Raw genomic sequence first — 6,000 nt, 5'->3', positions numbered from 1 at the left:
ATGTGATTCATTTCTACTCAGCGCATAGCAACAAAATTAAAAACGGGGTGGTTATAGGATTTTTCTTAAGGGCGTACCGTATTTGTAGCGAAGAATTTTTAGAGGATGAAATCAAATATATTTTCAAAGTATTCACTAAACTCAGATACCCGGAAGGACTACTGCACAGATTGAGGAAGAAAGCAACGGTAATAATGAGAAGGAAGAAGGACGACTGGTCCGGAGAAGGCAGGGCGGAGTTTTTGTCCGTCCCCAACTCGAAGTACGCGGAGGAGTTGGGACATATTCTCACAAAAGCGGGTGTGAGCGTTGCTTTCTCCACGGGTAAAAAATTAGGAGAAGTTGTCAAGAATAGAAATAAATCAGAAAAGGATATAGAGAAGGGCGTGATTTACAATATACCATGTGGTGGTTGTCCGTTAGGATATTATGGAGAGACGGGAAGATCAGTGGAGCTACGGACATATGAGCACAAAAATGACGTCAGAGCTCACAGAACCTCCAACTCGCTAGTAGTTCATTTAGACCAATGTGGTCATCTTCCAGATTGGAAAAAGATAGAGGTGCTCCACAAAGGTCTAGAGAAAAAGAAAAGAAAAATAGTGGAGGCAGCCTACATTACTTCCCACCCCTGCATCAACCATAGGGAAGGGTTTATAAAATTAGCAGGAGCGGTAAGTACTCTGATTGTCAAGGAGGTAAAAAGGACAATTGAGAACGGAGGGAGAAATGACATGGTCGGAGTCACATAAAAAAAAAAAAAAAAAAAAAAAGGTAGGGGACGGATGTGTGTATAGAGGGAGGGGAACACGGCAAGGATGGATTATATAAGCTGTTAATTTTCTAAAACTGTATGTACTTTGATAATGTCCTGGTAAGGACGAAACGTCAGTGAATAAAACTCCAACTGTTCTTTGTGTTTAACTCACCACCCTTCCACTCATTTGTCTTACATACTTCAATATATATATATATATATATATATATATATATATATATATATGTATATATATATATATATATATATATATATGTATATGTATATATATGTATGTATATATATATATATGTATATATATATATATATATATATATATATATATATCTATATAAATATATAAATATGTATATATATAAATATATATATATATATATATATACATATATACACATATATATATGCACGTGGGTGGCTAATAAAAGTATATTACAAAGGAAAAAGCGTATTAATTTAACAATTTAATGCACTACCACAAATACGCGTACACCTTGAAGGCGTAATAGAAACTGCATTGTGGAGATGCAGCCTGGTTCCCCAGCAAAATGGGCATAGGAATATTTTTTATATATACCAAAGGCTTTTTTCCCCATTGCACTAGCCAGAACAAAATATTCAAAAGTATGTCACAATTTCGATGGTGTTGAAGTTTTACCAATATAGAGCACTATCATTTATACATTCTATTCAACCGTAAAACAAAAGACCACCAAGTTCTTGTCCAAGTTTACTATTAGGAGCGAAGCAAACTAGATACTGGAATGGCGAGTGAACATGCGCGGCAAATGGCCTTCAGGAAAGGCCGGTGTCACTCTGTGCGGAGCCGACGTTGCGACTTTAGGATTGGCTACTGCAAAGTTACCCTTATTATGATTCATTAAACCCGAAAGGTTGTGACAGTATTTTAACCATGGAAAAAAGGTGGTCGTTATATAAAGTTTGGCTATCGCCAGGTGATTTTATTAAAATAATTGAACTTGGCCATGATCTGGTCGCACCTGGTTTCGTAGCATAGTGTGACACCGATAGATGAGCGGCATTTCTCGTAACCTTCAAACTAATTACTCATTCACGGATTTACAAATTTTCTACGCACGGTCTGGTCATATGACGCGAAGTTTCCTTTGGATGTGTGTGTGCTCGAAATACGGGGACTGTGTAGTAGTTGCGTTGCCTTATCTAGCTTAAGTTTAACTAGTTTAGTGAAACGATAAAAACCTGGAGAAGTTCAGTGATCAAAAATAGTTTGTTGTGAATGCTCTCAAGACCCACGAAGACACCATGAGCTGATTTTTCATCTTCTAACGAGAAGCTTCGAAGGTGTTCCGGTGAGTACCAAATTACATCACAAACACGACGACGCATATAACGTATACGGTAGCTATAGAGTCTATATTGATATTCATGTTCAAGGTAAGTTTTATACCTACAATACAATTCTCATGCTAGTGAGTTCAAAACCGATGTTTATCTACTGTTGTAATATCACAACAAAATACCTTACATTTCTTGCTTGTCTGTGGTTCCTTGTGATCTTCAAAGTCGTAGTCTTCAGCAGTGGTGTTATGACTTTTAAGTAATCAAATGACATTTCGAGATGGCTTCATATGACCAATAGTTACTAACTGCACAACTTTTCATTAAAATTACTAGTCGACACTTCTACAACACACATACCGCATTTTTCCCATGTAGATAATACTATATATTATTATTAACTCCTGAAGAATGCTTCTCATATTATATACTAAACAACTAGGTACATGTTCGTGTCGACTCATACATTTCTAGGTGATGTTGCTGACAAATTGCGTTAAATTGGTTGTTTTGGTTTGTCTTGGGGAAAGTCGAAAGGAGAGCGGAAGGATAAAGGAATGGGAGGGAGAGAGAATGGGAAGAAACACGGAGTGTGTGTGTGTGTGTGTGTGTGTGTGTGTGTGTGTGTGTGTGTGTGTGTGTGTGAGTGTGTGTGCGTACACACTTGTTTGTTGTGTGTGTGTATTCATTTGTGTATATTACTTTGTTTTCATGCATCTTTATATTTTACAAATTGGTTCTTAACATGCAATTTTTATCATATTAAACTTATGATGTAGGACTGATATCAATAAGTTATATATTTTGATTTAAGATATAGACTTTTGCATATCATTGAGGCAGGTGTTACCTGAATTCGGAATCAATGTGATGATTAAGAAAAAAAGAGAAGTTTGGTTTTCGACAAGGTGACGCGGCCCAGTTTGACCTTTGTGATGTCAGGCTGAGAGATCTGTTTTCAATGATTAGTTCTGGACACTCGTTGATGCTTTGATACCCGAGACAGATTATATAACAGACAGACATCAACGTTGAAGAAAATAGAGTAGAATATTCTTTGAAAGCCAGTTAGTCCATTATATGTATATATGTATGTGTGCAATGGTCTGAAAAGTGGCTAATGAAATTTAACACAAGTAAATGCAAGGTTATGCACATAGGTAAAAATAACAGTAAGTACGATTACAAGTTATTTGGAAATTCGTTAACAAAAGTGGATAGTGAGAAGGATCTAGGAGTGATTATCAGTAACGATCTCAGATCATCTAGGCAGTCTATTTATGCCTCTGAGAAAGCAAATAGGATTCTAGTAGGGCTGGGCAGGATCCGAGTTCTTAAGTATTCGCGGATCCGAGTACTTGGCCAGGCGGATCCGCGGGATTCGGATCCGGATCCGAGTACTTCCTTCAGCACGGAGAACTGGCAGCGCGAGTCCACGGATTCGTTTGGGAGCGGGATCCGACTGACATCCTCTGTCGGATCCCAGTCGCGCGGTATTCGCCTGGCATTGGTAATCGCCACAGCTACATCTTCTCGAGTCCACACCAACTAGGCGAATCCCACTCAAGAGGAACACCAAGGAATCTCTATCTGACTGCTGAATTATCTCTGACTGCTGAAGTATTTTGTCCACTATAATACGTCAGTTATGCACACAGATTTATATTTTGTTACATATTTACTGCTGTACAAAAAAGTTTGCATTAGTTATATTACGGTTCAGTGATACTCTACCGAAAAAAGATTGTACACGGTGCACGTTACAAAACATATTTAGGGTGAACCTTGTGGTATAATTGAAACACTTTTTAAGGACCTTTGGTTTTATTTGTTCACTGACAGCTATATAATATACAGCATACATGTATACCAGCAATGTATGCTTTTTTTGTTTCAGGAAAAATAGTACAGGAAATTGTTACTTGGAAATAGTATTTTTTGTGTCAAATTAATAACAAATAAAGTAAAGTATATATTTTTTTCATATCACAGGCAGTAATATCCACAAACGGTATTTCCTTAACAGTAATTATTTGTCTCACATTTAAAATAATATCACACAATATCACAAACAGTAATTCCTTCAATGTAGAGAGTAAAAGAAATAAATAGGATCACATGTAAGGGGAAGAAATGTTACTAATAGCTAATGTAATTATTTCTGCTTCATAGATGGAAAGTAATATCACATAATATCACAAAAAGTATTCCTTCAGTGTATGGAAAAAACGAGATGCAACAATAACAGGGGCTGAAATTGTATGCCATGTATCGCTAGCCGAAAATAATAGTTTATTTTGTATTGTAATTTCATTTGCAACATATGACTTTGTAACTAATTAATGATAATATCAAGTATGGTATAAATGTAATACTTCGTATAGATAGTGGTCATAACGAATTTTGGCTCCACAGGGAAAATAGATCCTTGAGTAATCGTTTGTACTCGTCTCAGCGGATCCGAGTACCAACATCTGGTACTCGGGTCCCTCCTGCCTTGTCGGATCCGGTGGATTCGGGTCCAGTACTCGGATCCCGCCCAGCCCTAGATTCTAGGACTAATCGCGCGATCTTTTGACTTGAAAAGCTCATCTCTCATCAACAAGCTATATAAATCGTTAGTTCGTCCACATTTGGAATATGCTGTTTCTGTATGGTCACCGAATCTCATTAAAGACATTGGCAGATTGGAAACAGTACAAAAGAAAGCCACACAACTGATTCCATATATAAAAAATAAATCATACGAAAATCGACTAAAACATTAATCTGTTTTCCCTAAAAAAACGTAGACTCAGAGGTGACTTGATACAGGTATTTAAGATCCTAAAGGGGATTGACAACATCAAAAGTGACAAAGTTCTTCCACTGAATGAGAATCCGACAAGAAATACAGGTCTCAAACTGTCAGGAAATAGATTTACTTTGGAGGTAGGTAGAAACAACTTCGCCAATCGTGTAGTTAATGAATGGAATAAACTTCCTGCAGAGGCAGTGCAATGTAGTTCAGTTCGAAGCTTTAAGATTCGTTTAGATAAGCATTTAAGCAAGATGTTTTAATGACTGTCATTTATTTTATATTATTTGATTATTTGTTTGTTATTATTTGTCTATTATTTCCTTGATTTCCATTTATTATTATTTATTGTCAGTTCATTATTATTTACTATTTAGTTGTTTGTTTATCATTTAACTATACCTATGTATTATTTTTTTTATTATTATTATTTATGATATTATAATTTTTTTTTATTTTATGTTTTTTTTATCATATTTATATATTTTTTCGCATCCGACCTAGTTATGGAATAAAAGGTCTCCTGTCGGCATACTCCGCCTTTGTACATACATATACGAAAGGCTTTTTCATCCTACACGGGGGTAATCTTTGTAATCTTTTGTAATCATTTGCATGTACATGTATATTGTATAGTATATATATACATATACATAATAAAACAGACAAAAGATAGAACATATAAATGTTGGATAATATTATCTGCATTGATATTTGTACCTATTGACCTGCTGCTCTCTTTCATTCGAATTATTAAGTCTGAAAAATGTCACCACTGAAAGCACACTAAATGTCTATCCGAGGAGAGTTCCTATATAGTAGCCGCTAGTTCTATATATCAAGAAAAAATAGTGGAAAAAATTAATATAGCTCCAAGATAAACATTGATGAAATGATAACATGATGAGTATGCATGAATAAACATGAATAAATGAATAGCTGAATGATTAGATAAATAGGTAAATGAATAATTGTATAATAGAATAATTGAATAATTAAGTAAATGAATAATTGAATACTTGTTTAATTAAATTATTGAATAATTTGATTATTTGATAATTGAGTAAATTAATAATTGAACCAATCAACATATAATACATAACTAAAT

The sequence above is a fragment of the Oratosquilla oratoria genome, chromosome 12, assembly GCF_046742065.1.
Source record: "Oratosquilla oratoria isolate Oo_2021 chromosome 12, ASM4674206v1, whole genome shotgun sequence".
NCBI classification, from domain to species: domain Eukaryota; kingdom Metazoa; phylum Arthropoda; class Malacostraca; order Stomatopoda; family Squillidae; genus Oratosquilla; species Oratosquilla oratoria.
Note: the sequence above shows the minus strand (reverse complement) of the source record.